A 15,410-nucleotide genomic window follows, 5' to 3' on the forward strand; every position below is an offset into this window, starting at 1 on the left:
ACTGCCCTGCGGCCCAGTCTCCGAAGGGAGGGGATCATGCTCGACTTCAGTATGTCACAGTACATGTTGGCATTCATGGTTCCCTCAATGAACTGTAGCTCCCCAGTGGCGGCAGCACTCATGCAGCCCCAGACCATGACACTCCCACCACCATGCTTGACTGTAGACAAGACACACTTGTCTTTGTACTCCTCACCTGGTTGCCGCCACACACGCTTGTCACCATCTGAACCAAATAAGTGAATCTTGGTCTCATCAGACCACAGGACATGGTTCCAGTAATCCATGTCCTTAGTCTGCTTGTCTTCAGCAAACTGTTTGCGGGCTTTGTTGTGCATCATCTTTAGAAGAGGCTTCCTTCTATGACGACAGCCATGCAGACCAATTTGATGCAGTGTGCGGCGTATGGTCTGAGCACTGACAGGCTGACCCCCCACCCCTTCAACCTCTGCAGCAATGCTGGCAGCACTCATACGTCTATTTCTCAAAGACAACCTCTGGATGACACTGAGCATGTGCACTCAACTCCTTTGGTCAACCATGGCGAGGCCTTTTCTGAGTGGAACCTGTCCTGTTAAACCGCTGTATGGTCTTGGCCACTGTGCTGCAGCTCAGTTTCAGGGTCTTGGCAATCTTCTTATAGCCTAGGCCTTCTTTATGTAGAGCAACAAATCTTTTTTTCAGATCCTCAGAGAGTTCTTTGCCATGAGGTGCCATGTTGAACTTCCAGTGACCAGTATGAGAGAGTGAGAGCGATAATGGCAAATTTAACACACCTGCTCCCCATTCACACCTGAGACCTTGTAACACTAACGAGTCACATGACACCGGAGAGGGAAAATGGCTAATTGGGCCCAATTTGGACATTTTCACTTAGGGGTGTACTCACTTTTGTTGCCAGCAGTTTAGACATTAATGGCTGTGTGTTGAGTTATTTTGAGGGGACAACAAATTTACACTGTTATACAAGCTGTACACTCACTACTTTACATTGTAGCAAAATGTCATTTCTTCAGTGTTGTCACATGAAAAGATAGAATAAAATATTTACAAAAATGTGAGGGGTGTAATCACTTTTGTGAGATACTGTATATAATGTTTGGAGACTCTAAGTAATTTTCTAGCAAAAAAAAATAGATTTTTTACATGTAGGTGAGAAGTGCCAGAATAGGCCTGGATTTCAAATAATTAATGAATGGTTCAGTGCAAGACAGACCACCTGAGCTCCGCCCTCTGACGCGTTTCACTCTTATTGAGATTATTTGTAGAGTAGTAGCTAACAGGTGGGGAGGTTTCCTTATGCAGTGGAACCTTGGTTTACAAGTAACGGGGTTAACGAGCGTTTTGAAAGACAAGCAACTTTTTTCAAAATTCTGACTCGGTTTGTGAGTGTTGTCTCGCAAAACTAGCACAATTCAAGCTAATGGGGCGTGCAGTACTGCATCTGGCCAGAGGTGCGGGGGCGCCGGGGACACTGAGAACGGAGCCAATCGGAAATACTCAGAAACACTAGGAAATACTCCGTTACTGAGTGTTCCCGAGGCTTTCCAAGGGTTTCCAAGTTCAGCTGAGCTGTCCCCGAGTATTTCCGAGGCTCTCCGGTGCCCCCCCACCTCTGGCCACATGCGGTATTGCATGCCATTGAAGTCAATGCGGAACAAATTATCTGAGTTTCCATTGACTTCTATGGGGAAGCTCACTTTGATATGCGAGTGTTTTGGATTACAAGCATTCTCCTGGAATTGATTATACTCGTAATCCAAGGTTCCACTGTACATAGATTGTTGATTGATTGCAGCTGTTTTGGGCCAATCATCCGATAATAGAGAATCGTTACAAAAAAAGCCAGAGTCTGGTTGGGATGTTTCCAATTACTCCTCACATGTAAAAAAAAGTATCAAGTTACTTTGTTAAAAACTAAATACAAAATATCACACAGCAAATTATATACTGGAAACTGCTACATCTAAGAATAAACATCCTCAGCTTTATAGGTACAGGCCTCTTTCACATGGGTAGTTTAGCTGCATTTTTACCTCCCCCCTCTGACTGCCCATTGAAAGCCTAACAAGGAGGGGGTTGTACTCTTGCCAAACTCACCCATTTAGGCCACAACCGCAAGCCAAACACTTGGTGTGTAGTTGTGTCCAGAGCCTCTGATAAGGCAGTACCAGCCATCCCTCCTGTACTGGACCCGGGCCCCATCAGTTCAAAAAAGGGGGGCCCAGGCACCTGCTGAGCAGGAGGGCCGTCTGTACTGTCTTATTGCAGACACCGATCCTCTTCTGTCACCAATTGCAGTGCTGCCAGCTTCTCCTCCTCTCCCTCCCTCTGGCTACATTGCAAGGGGATTGGTTTTAACACATGCGCCCCTTCAATCTGCTGTCCTAGCCCCCCAGTGTGCCCCTTTCCCTTGCAGCACTGCCAGCTTCCCTCCTCTCCCACTGGCAGCTGCCGCGGGCACACAGGGGGATATAATTTACTGGCTCCTTCCTTTCCTGAATTTACACATTGAGCGATCGGTACCAATCACTCCTGTGTCCATTTATCGCTGAAGCATAGCAAACGGTTTACTATGCTTCAGTTTGTGAATGAGCAGGAAGCGCTCAGAGAGCTTCCTATTCATTCATCTGTGCAGCTGAGGCTGAAAAGAAAGGAACTGATAAATCTATGTCCTCAGTCACTATCGGGTGGGGAGGGGGAGGGGGGATTGGCTGTCAGGTAGGCTGTATGGGGCCCTGTGATAACACAGGTTGTAGCCCGTGCAAAATTGCTGTTCAGGAAAAAAGAGGGAAATAGGCAGTTAGAAGGTATTGGGATCGCCTCCTGAATCCCTGGAAGCTGCTACTCTATCACCCAATGGAGGAGAGGCCACACTGCAGTTATAGTGTAATGATGCAAAGAGCAGTACTGACATCACCAATGTGTCTTATCACCTGGAACTTGAATGATGCCGGTGCTGCCCGTCTGGTAGACTGATCTCTAATAGGCATAGTCCTTTAATACTGTTCTCATTGAACACCAATGAAGGGGTCTTTATTATGTCTCACAACACCAATGCTAAGTGCTATTATTAATGCCACTGGCACAAATGAAATGGGCTTTATTATTTCTGCCTCTGCTATCCACTGAATGCTCCTTCCCAGAAACCCTCTTATGGCTTCCATACCTTAAAATGATTGTAAAGGATCGTTTTTTTATTTTTTAAAAATAACAAACATATCATACTTACCTGCACTGTGCGGCTCATTTTGCACAGAGTGGCCCCGATCATCCTCTTCTGGGGTCCCCCGGCGGCTCTCGTGGCTCCTCCCCACATCAGATAACCCCCTAGGAGAAGCGCTCTCCCGAGGGGGTTACCTTGCGTGCGCGCTCCCGAATCCAGCATTCAGCGTCAATAGACATGAATGCCAGGCTCGGCCCCGCCCCCTGGCGCCCGCATCATTGGATTTGATTGACAGCAGCGGGAGCCAATGGCTGCGCTGCTATCAATCTATACAATTAAGAGCCGGGACCCCGTGGAGAGAGGGCCAGCACGTCCCTGCCAAGGAGATGAAGGGGCTTAGGTAAGCAAAATGGGGGGGATGAGGGGCCGGTGACTGCCAGGTGTTTTTTCACCTTAATGCATATGATGCATTAAAGCAGAGTTCCACCCAAAAATGGAAGCTCCGCTTTAAGGGAAGGTGACCTCCTGACATGCCACATTTGGCATGTAATTTTTTCCTGGGGGTTTCCTCTTTTTAGAGGGTTTCAGCTCCCACTTCCTCCCGGGGCACCGCGGCGCCGGAAGTAAGTTCACCTCTCCCCCCTCCCTCTCGGCAATCATAGCGCGCATGCGCAGTGCACGCCCGGCTGTGAAGCCACCGCCGGGCGCCCACAGTGACGATGCCGGCACCGCAGAGAGGAGGGGCAGACGAGTGGGGCTTCATTCCCCCACATTGCTGGACTCCAGGACAGGTAAGTGTCCGATTATTAAAAGACAGCAGCTGCAGTATTTGTAGCTGCTGACTTTAAATTTTTTTTTTTTTTTTAAGTGGAACTCCGCTTTAAGGTGAAGCCGCACCTGGAGTATGCTGTCCAGTTCTGGGCACCAGTCCTCAGGAAGGATGTACTGGAAATGGAGCGAGTACAAAGAAGGGAAACGAAGCTAATAAAGGGTCTGGAGGATATTAGTTATGAGGAAAGGTTGTGAGCACTGAACTTATTCTCTCTGGAGAAGAGACGCTTGAGAGGGGATATGATTTCAATTTACAAATACTGTACTGGTGACCCCACAATAGGGATAAAACTTTTTTTGCAGAAGGAAGTTCAACAAGACTCGTGGCCACTCATTAAAGTTAGAAGAAAAGAGGTTTAACCTTAAACTACGTAGAGGGTTCTTTACTGTAAGAGCGGCAAGGATGTGGAATTCCCTTCCACAGGCGGTGGTCTCAGCAGGGGGGGGGGGCATCGATAGTTTCAAAAATTATCTGAATGACCACAATATACAGGGATATACAATGTAATACTGACATATAATCACACACACATTGGACTTGATGGACTTGTGTCTTTTTTCAACCTCGCCTACTATGTAACTATGAAAGATATAACACCATGTCAGAAAAAAAAATAAAAATTCAAAAACAGAATCACCGAGTTGGAAAAAGGATCACCCCCTTGTGTCAGTATTTTGTTGGACTACATTTTACTTTAATCCCAGCCTTTAGTCTGTTGGGATGTCTCTACTAACTTTGCAAATCTAGACTTTGCAATATTTGCCTGCTTTTCTTTGCAGAACTGCTCAGGTTGAGTTAAATTTGATGGTGACCGTTTGTGGACTGCAGTCTTCAGGTCATTCCACAGATTTTCAATGGGGTTTAAGTCTGGGCTCTGACTAGGCCATGCAAGGACATTCTCCTTTCTCCTTCAACCACTGTGGGGTCATTTTTTGCTGTGCGCTTTGGGTCATTGTCATGTTGGAAGGTAAACCTTCTTCCCATTGACAACTTTCTGGCAGAATTTGATGGTATTTTGCCCATTTTTCCTTCTATCCTGACAAGTGGTAAGTCTCTGCTGCAGAGATACATCTCCATTACAGGATATTACCACCTCCATGCTTTACTGTAAGAATGGTGTTATTTGGATGGTGAGCTGTATTGGATTTCCGGCAGACATATTGTTTGGTGTTGAAGCCCAATAATTACATTTTAGTCTCATCTGACCACCTTAAAACACACCTTGAAGATTCTGAGACCACATGAAAAAGGTGCTATGGTCAGATGAGACTAAAATTGAATTATTTGGCTTCAACGATATGTCTGGTGGAAATCCAATACAGCTCACCATCCAATTAATATCCTGTTATGGGGGTGTTTCTGGATGGAGCAAAGTAGCGTCAAATTCTTGAGGAAAATCTGCTCCCCCTTTGCTAGAAAGTTGTCAATGGGAAGAAGGTTTACCTTCCAATAGAGATGGGCCAAACACCCCCCTTGTTCGGTTCGCACCAGAAATCCCAAACAGAGGAAAAGTTCTGACCCGAACAGCGAATCCTATTAAAGTCTATGGGACCTGAACTTGAAAAATCAAAAGTCCCCATTTTGAGGGCTTATATGCAAGTTATTGGCCATAAAAAGGGTATGGGGGCCCGAGTACTGCCCTTGGGACATGTATCAAAGCAAAACATTTTTTTCATAAAAGGTAGTTTTTACAGGAGCAGTGATTTTAACAATGCTTAAAGTGCAACAATAAAAATGAAAAGTTCCTCTAAATATAGTGCCCGGGGGGTCCCCTTAGTCTGCCTGTAAAGAACCTACTGCAGCAAAACTGACATTTCTAAAAAAAAAAAAAATGAAATGACATTTAAATTGCCGCAAAAGACAAAAATGTTAAAAAAAAAAAAAAAAAAAAGACAGCAAGGGGTTCATCCCCACAACCATGGGCTGTGGTTGTGGGAGTCTGTGGGGGGTGCTCATCAGAAAATGGAAGCTACCTTTAACAAGGGGGGGCCCTAGATTCCAGGCCCCCCTATGTGAATGAGTATGGGGTACATAGTACCCCTACCCATTCACCCAAAAAGTGTCAACAAGTAATTAAAAAAAAAAAACAACAGGGAAAGTTTTTGACAATGCTTTTATTAAAAATAAATAACCAGTGTCCCCTGATGTAAGTAAATCGTCAATCATGCTGCTGCCGCCGCCACTGCTAGACCCGAAGAAGAAAAAAAAACATAACAATCACCCAAAGCACACAGCAAAAATGACCACACAGTGGTTGAAGGAGAAAAAGGTGAATGTCCTTGCATGGCCTTGTCAGAGCCCAGACTTAAACCCCATTGAAAATCTGTGGAATGACTTGAAGACTGCAGTTCACAAACGGTCACCATCAATTTTAACTGAACTTGAGCAGTTCTGCAAAGAAGAGTGGGCAAATATTGCAAAGTTTAGATGTGCAAAGTTAGTAGAGACAAATCCCTACAGACTAAAGCCTGGTACACGCTATTATTTTTTTAAGTTCCACCCAGTGGGTTGAATGAAAAAAAAAAAAAACGTTTAGCTCCAATTGGAGCCGCTGTACTAACTATGCAAAGTTAGTGCAGCGATCTCCTCCGCTGAACTGTCGTGTTCTGACAGGGGGTCGCCCCCCCCCCCCAAAACACTCCGATCAGTGCTCTCTGCCATTGGCTGAGAGCGCTGATTGGGAGTCAGTTGGCTGCTGGTTTTCCAGACAGACCGAAATACACACAGGCCGAATGTCCGCCGTTTAGATTTTTTGAACCAGCCACTGTCTCCTAACATTCGGCTTGTATGTAAGGGGCTTAACTACTTGCCGACCAGCCGCCGTCGTTGTACGGCGGCAGGTTGGCTCCCCTGCGCCTCCCGATGCGCGTGACCAGCAACTGTGATGTCCGCCGGCCACCCGCGATCGCTTCTCAAAGCCAGAACGGGGATCTGTCACTGTAAATAGACAGATCCCTGTTCTGACAGGATAGTAGGGAGAGATCTGCTGTTCCTAGTGATCAGGAACAGCGATCTCTCTCTACTCCCTGTCCCCTCCCCCCCCACAGTTAGAAAGCACCTCCCTAGGGAACACTTAACCCCTTGATCTCCCCCTAGTGTTAACCCCTTCCCTGCCAGTGACATTTATACAGTAATCAATGGCTATTTTTAGCTCCGATCGCTGTATAAATGTCACTGGTCCCAAAAAAAGTGTCAAAAGTGTCCTATCTGTCCGCCGCAATCATGCTAAAAATTGCTGATCACCACCAGTACTAGTAAAAAAAAAAAAAAAAAAAAAAAATGAATAATAAAAATGCCATAAAACTATCCCCTATTTTGTAGACGCTATAACTTGTGCGCAAACCAATCAATATACGTTTATTGCGATTTTTTTTTACCAAAAATATGTAGAAGAATACATATTGGCCTAAATTAGCGTAATATATAAAAAACAGATTGAATACCACCAAAAGAAAGCTCTATTCGTGGGGGAAAAAAAAAAAAAAGGACGTCAATTTTGTTTGGTTACAGCGTTGTACGACCGCGCAGTTGTCAGTTAAAGCGACGCAGTGCCGTATCGCAAAAATTGGCCCGGTCATTAACGGGGCCAATCCTTCTGGTCCTTAAAGTCGAGGTCCACCCTGAAAAAAAAAATTGCACAAAAAAATACCTAAAAAAATGGGGGAAAATAAAAAAAAATTTTTTTTACTTACGTGAAATGGCTGTTGCTAGGCAGTCTTCCTAATCTGCCTCTTCCTACATCGCGGTGATCTTCAGTCTTCTGCTCCCCGCGTTGTCTTCTGGGGAATGGGGCGCGGTGTGTTATGGGAACTGTGTGTGTCCCACAACACATCGTGTCCCATTCACAAAGCGCCGCTCGCGCAGTAGGAAACTGGCAGTGAAGTCGCAAGGCTCCACTGCCTGTTTCCCTTACTTAGGATGGCGGTGCCGGGACCCGAGAGCCGCGGGACGGGTTGGCCTCGGGCGGCCAACATCGTGGGCACCCAGGACAGGTATTTAAAGTCAGCAGCTACAGTGTTCGTAGCTGCTGACTTTGAATTTTTTTTTTTCAGGGACGGAATCCCGCTTTAAGTGGTTAAAGGTTGGAATTCAAGCAAAGGGTGGTTCAACAAAATACTGACACAAGGTGGGTGATCGTTTTTCCAACTCAGCGATTCTGTTTTTGCATCTTCTTTTTTTCTTGACATGGTGTTATATCTTTCACTTGGATGTTATAAGCTGCACTGAGTAAATACATCAGTAAAAAAAACAACTCTGTTGGTAGCAAACTGGTTGGTGAGCTGAGCTGGGAAATTTCTTTGGCATGCATACAAAACTGGCCACTGCCCCCATCTATAACTGGCCTTCACAGTAAGGGGCACACGGATGGGCACCATGTGCTCCTTACTGTGAAGGCCAGTTATAGATGGGGGCAGTGGCCAGTTTTTTTTTTACTGATGTAATATTGGTGCGAGGACACACTGGACCCCTTTGCTGCCATCATGCTATATGCTGGGTGTCCAGTGCCCCACTGTGCCTTTAACCACTTCAATACCGGGCACTTTCGCCCCTTCCTGCCCAGGATGATTTTCAGCTTTCAGCGCTGTCACACTTTGAATGACAATTGCGCGGTCATGTAACACTGTACCCAAACTAAATTTTTTATCATTTTGGTCCCACAAATAGAGCTTTCTGTGGGGGGTATTTGATCACCTCTGTTGTTTTTATTTATTGATTAAAAACTAATAATAACTAAAAAAGACCAACATTTTTGAAAAAAAAAGTTTTTCTTAGTTTTTGTCATAAAATTTTGTTTTCCCCTTCACTGACAGGCACTGATGAGGCAGCACTGATATGCAGCACTGATGGGCACTGACATGTGGGTGTGATAGGCACTGATGGGCAGCACTGATGTGTTACTGACAGGTGTTACTGCTGGGCTCTGATTGGCATTGTGATGGGCACTGATTGGCACAGTGGTGGGCACTTGAAGGCTTTTTTATTGGGGGAATGCTGGGCACTGATTGGTAGCTTATTTGTACATTTGAGGGGGCTGTGCTGATAATCAATGTGCTGATTATCAGCACAGACACCCCCCTCTGACAGGGAGAGCCGCCGATCGGCTCTCCCCGTCAGCGCGAACCGAGAAATGCCGTTTAACGGCACTTCCTGGTTCACGCTGTGATTGGTCACATCTGATCACGTGGTAAGAAGCCTCTGACAAAGGCTTCTTATCACAATCAGAGATGTGGGGTGTCAGACTGACACACCGCACTCGTAATCACTGCGTGCAACGGCATGTTATCCTGCTGGACGTCTTATGACGCCCAGTCAGGATAACAGAACCACTTCCCGGCCGTCATTCTGCATACGGCGGGCGGGAAGTGGTTAAGGAGGACTGGGCTACCACTTGCCCTATTTTTAGCATTCAGAATGCAGTTCTAAAGTTAGGACTGCAGAAATTTTGGGGTGCCATGAAGTGGCTCTGCAGCTTACGCATGTATTTGCAAATGTGTGCAAACTAAACCCCTGTTTTTAACACAGACTGATACAGAATAATTCGGTTGGTAGCAGACTGGCTGGCGAGTTGAGCTGGGAATTTTCTTTGGTTTTGTTTTGCACTGATTAAATACACCTGGATAAAACAAAAACCATGTTGGTCTTCATTTTAGGCTGCAAAGCAACAAAATGCGATTCATTTAAAAGCGGGGGGGGGGTGACTTTCTATACCCACTGTATGATGAGGGTAATACCATCCATAGCCGGGCATTGTACGTGTTCATATATACTCCACCGCCTGTCTTCTGTTAGACTTGCTTAGCAGACAGGAAAACGTTCCAATGTTCTGTTCCATATTTAGCCCTGGCATGTCATGATAAACTCATTTCACACTTGTCACTTTGGGTGTTATTGGTTCCTTTTTTAAAAAATATCCCTCTCATTTATTACGGCGTCCCTTTGGCATAGATGAAGTGGCTGACATGTCAAGATCACAGAAGAGCGTTTTCGTCAGGCTGCCTGATCTCCATTACGGCCGCATGTTTTCACACGTGTTCTGACTAAATCATAAATTATTAAACCTTTTTCCCCCTCCATCAGAAAATAAGAGCAGAGATTCAAGAAGTAAGAATCTTGTGTACATGGAGAAGTTAATTCACTTTACGTAGGAAATACCGTCTTCGCTAATGGCCAACCACCATTTGTAATGTTCTGTTTAGGTGCGGAGATCTAGTGTAGGGATGAGCCAAATGTTTGGTCTGAACCAGATGTTTGTCCGTACACTTAATGTTTCGGGCAGTGGTCTCCAAACTGCAGCCCGTGGGCCAGATGTGGCCCTTTGCTTGCCTTTACTGGTCCCATAGGGCACAATTCCTTACAATGACACCATACATGGAGCACTATTCATCCCACCGACACCATAGATGGGACACTATTCCTTCCACTGACACCATAGATGGGACACTATACCTTCCACTGACACCATAAATATGGCACTATTCCTTCCACTGACACCATAGATGGGACACTTTACCTTCCACTGACACCATAAATATGGCACTATTCCTTCCACTGACACCATAGATGGGACACTATTCCTTCCACTGACACCATAAATATGGCACTATTCCTTCCACTGACACCATAGATGGGGCACTATTCCTTCCACTGACACCATAAATATGGCACTATTCCTTCCACTGACACCATAGATGGGACACTATTCCTTCCACTGACACCATAAATATGGCACTATTCCTTCCACTGACACCATAGATGGGGCACTATTCCTTCCACTGACACCTTAGATGGGACACTATTCCTTCCACTGACACCATAAATATGGCACTATTCCTTCCACTGACACCATAGATGGGACACTATTCCTTCCACTGACACCAACAATGGGGCACTATTCCTTCCACTGACACCAATAAAGAGGCACTATTCCTTCCACTGACACCAACAATGAGGCACTATTCCTTCCACTGACACCAAAGACAGAGCACTATTCATCCCACTGACACCATAGATGGGACACTATTCATCCCACTGACATTGATGGGGCACTATTCCTCCCACTGACACCATAGATGGGACCCTATTCCTTCCACTGACACCATAGATGGGACACTATTCCTTCCACTGACACCAAAGACAGCACTATTCATCCCACTGACACCATAGATGGGACACCATTCCTCCCACTGACACTATAGATGGGACACTATTCCTCCCACTGACACCCAACAAAGGTGCGCTATTCCTACCACTGACACCAAAAATGGGCACTATTAATTCCACTGACACCATAGATGGGACACTATTCCTCCCACTGACACCCAACAAAGGGGCACTATTCCTCCCACAGACACCAACAAATTGGCACTATTCCTTCCACTGACAACGATGGGGCACCATTTCTCCCACTGACACCAATGATGGAGACTAATCTTCCCACTAACACCAATACCTCCTACTGCCCTCAAGCGTTGTGCAATTATTTTATCCATGCTGACCACCAAGTCTGAGGCATTTTCTACTTCCACTGGCCCTCCTAAAGTCTGAAGGACGATAAACTGGTCCTTTCTTAAGAAAGTTTGGAGATCCCCTGGCTTAGGGCATTCAGAGTGGACAACAGTAACCGCTTCTTGCTGTCAGTGGTTGCTAAGGAAGCAGTGGGTGCTTGCATCCACCACATCCTTACCAAATCCCTGACATTTCCCGGCCCATCCACTTTCATGGTCGGAAATCCACCGCCATGTAAGTAAAGGGACAAGGATGGGTTACGTGGTCATATGATGTCCACCACGTTTTTCTTATATTGTCAATGACAGCTTGGGGAGCTATTTGGCGAATGTCCATCATCAGGTTTTTCTAACTACATTGTGGGACATTTTTTTAAATAAAGGACTTGTCAAAACTGTGTTTGATTTTCTTTTAACACAGAGTCCGGTATAAGAGAATCCCTGAGCCAGCACCTCAGTCCAAGTAGATGCTGGTCCCTGGATGATGCTCGAATAAACATGGCACCGTACTAATTACAGCAGATAATGGCATGATCAGGGGGAGAACAGTGATCCTCTGAGACAAGGGTCTTCAAACTACGGCCCTCCAGTTGTTCAGGAACTACAATTCCCATCATGCCTAGTCATGTCTGTGAATGTCAGAGTTTTGAAATGCCTTATGGGATGTGTAGTTCTGCAACAGCTGGAGGGCCATAGTTTGAGGATCCCTGCTCCGAGAGGTAATACATACCTGAAGCGTTGCACTTACAAACCTAACATGCACAGAATGAAAAATTAATTTTCTTGCTAGGGATAATTTAAACAACTAAGATTTAACATGTTAGTTTCTTTTGTAAATGAATTTTGAACATTTTCTACAATAATGGTTTCAACTTTAACCGCTTGCCGACCAGCCGCCGCAGTTAGACTGCGGCAGGTTGGCTCTGTTCCGTGAATCGCCGTAGCTGTACGTCGGTTTGTGCAGGGCGATCTGTGGGCACGCACGAATGCCCATTTGCCAGCTGTGGAGCCAATCAGCGGGTGGGGTGGACTCGATGTCCACCGCCCGCCCGCAATCATTCCCCGCAGTGAGATCTGCCATAGCAAACAAGGCAAATTTCCGTTCTGACAGGGGAGATCACACAGATCCCGTCTTTCTGCTATGCAGGAAGACGGATCTGTGTGTTGTCCTAGGAAGCCCATCCCCCCACACAGTTAGAAACACACAGTGAGGGAACACATTTAACCCTTTGATCGCCCCTGATGTTAACCTCTTCCCTGCCAGTGCCATTAGTACAATGTCAGTGCATATTTTTAGCACTGATTACTGTAGTAATGTCACTGGTTCCCAAAAAAAAAGTATCAAAAATGTCAGGTGTCCGATCTGTCCGCCGCAAAGTCACAGAGCCGCTAAACATCGCTGATCACCGCCATTACTAGTAAAAAATAAACAAAAAATACCATAAATCTATCCCCTATTTTGTAGACGCTATAACTTTTGTGCAAACCGATCAATATACGCTTTTTGGGATTTTTTTTTTTTAATGAAAAATATGTATCAGAATACAAATTGGCCTAAATTGATGAAGAAATTAGATTTAAAAAAAAAAAAAAAATTTATTGGGTGTGTTTTATAGTAGAAAAAAAAAGTTTTTTTTCCAAAATTTTCGGTCTTTTTTTTGTTTATAGCGCAAAAAATAATAACCTCAGAGGTGATCAAATACCACCAAAAGAAAGCTCTATTTGTGGGGGGGAAAAAAGACATCATGTTTATTTGGGTACAGTGTCGCACGACCGCGCAATTGTCAGTTAAAGCGACGCATAGTCGTATCGCAAAAAATGGCCTGGTCAGGAAGGGGGCAAATCCTTTCCGGGGCTGAAGTGGTTAAAGGGGAGGTATGGTGGTTTCTATATACATTTTTCTTTAATTATTATGGCCATGCCTAAAAATGAATTTACAATTCTTCAGTCATGTAAATATAAAATATTGCATATGAAAATTTTGTATTTTCAAACCAACCAGCAGGAGGAGCTCTTGCCATCTTTTCATGTGTTTTCCTGTCTCTCCTTGGCTTAGCCCCACTGCATGCAAAAGCCTGTTGATTAAAAATCTCAAGTTGAAACACATGTACACTAGTGATGAGGTCAGACCAGTGACATCTTCCTTATAGGGCAGCTCTGTCTGAGGTTTCAGACAAAGAAACTACCGTAGTTCTGTCATTTAAAAAAAAAATCTATAGTGTGTCACATTAAAGCGGAGCTCCACCCAAAAGGGGACGCTCTGCTTGTTTGCTTCCTGCCCCGTTCCGATGCCACGTTTGGCATCTTTCAGGGGGGGGGGGGAGCGGGTACCTCCTGTTTTTGGCAGGTACCCACCCCCACTTCCGGGAGACCTCACTGCTGCGAAGTCCCCTGGACGTTCGGCTCCTTCCACCGCCGCCATTCAGAAAGAGCAGCGCACTTCGCACATGAGCAATAGGGAACCGGCTGTGAAGCTGCAAGGCTTCAGGCTGCGGCATCACCTGAGAGCAGAGAGAAAATTCGGCGGGGGAACCCTGGACAGGTAAGTGTCCTAATATTAAAAGTCAGCAGCTTTTGTAGCTGCTGACCTTGAATTTGTTGGTATATGTACATATAGTAAAAATAGATTAAAATCAGTTTAAAATACAAATGTAAACTTTAGAAAAAAAAATTAAGTAAATTTAACATAAACTAAATTATAGTTTTCCTTTTTTTTTTCTGTGCCCCAGTATTGGGTCAGCAAAAATGTTCACAACAACTCTGTCATTTTGCGGCCTGTGCCAATGACATCCAATTTTACTTCTCCATGTCCGTAGCTGTGACGGCTTCCGAATACTTCTTCTGTTGCAGTGCATAGAATTATCACACTCACATTGTATCTATACCCAGTCCTAACTTAAAGTGATTGTAAAGAATCAAATGTAATTTTTTTTTTTTTGTAATGAAGAACGTTTCCAGAAATAGAAATGTTAATAGTTTATTTTTATCAAATAACAAAATGGAAAGTAAATGAACAGAAGAGAAATCCAAATCCACTCAATATTTGGTGTGACTAATTTTGCCTTCTAACCAGCATCAGTTCTTCTAGGTAGACTTGCACACAGTTTTTGAAGGAACTCGGCAGGTAGGTTGTTCCAAACATCTTGGGGAACTAACCTCAGATCTTCTGTGGATGTCGGCTGCCTTCAAATCCTTCTGTCTCTTCATGTCATCCCAGACAGATTTAATGAAGTTGAGATCAGGGCTCTGTGGGGGCCACTTCCAAGACTCCTTGATCCTCTTTAGGCTGAAGATACACTAAATTACCAGAATTATTGGGACACCAGCCTTTACAAGCACATGAACTTTAATGGCATCCCAGTCTTAGTCCGTAGGGTTCAATATTGAGTTGGCCCACCCTTTACAGCTATAACAGCTTCAACTCTTCTGGGAAGGCTGTCCACAAGGTTTAGGAGTGTGTCTATGGGAATGTTTGACCATTCTTCCAGAAGAGCATTTGTGAGGTCAGGCACTGATGTTGAACGAGAAGTCCTGGCTCGCAGTCTTCACTCTAATTCATCCCAAAGGTGCTCTATTGGGTTGAGGTCAGGACTAGAGGTTGGCCGATATTTGGCTTTTTTTACTTAATCGGCATCGGCCGATTTTGCTGATAAAAAAAGCCGATTATAACTTCAGCGGGACTTGCAAATGACTTCTGTAATAGAAGTCAATGCAAGTGGCCTGAAAGTTATCTGTGGAGAGGATTCTCTCCTCCCTGGGCAGCCTGCCAAGTCTGATAAGAAGATACATTGTATCTTTTCAGGTTCTTTTATCAATAGACTGAACTCTGTGTGTAGAAGCTCTCAGTTTAACCATTTAAAGACTAAATCTTTTCTGACACTTGTTGCTTACAAGTAAAAATCCTGTA

The sequence above is a fragment of the Aquarana catesbeiana genome, linkage group LG04, assembly GCF_042186555.1.
Source record: "Aquarana catesbeiana isolate 2022-GZ linkage group LG04, ASM4218655v1, whole genome shotgun sequence".
NCBI lineage: Eukaryota > Metazoa > Chordata > Amphibia > Anura > Ranidae > Aquarana > Aquarana catesbeiana.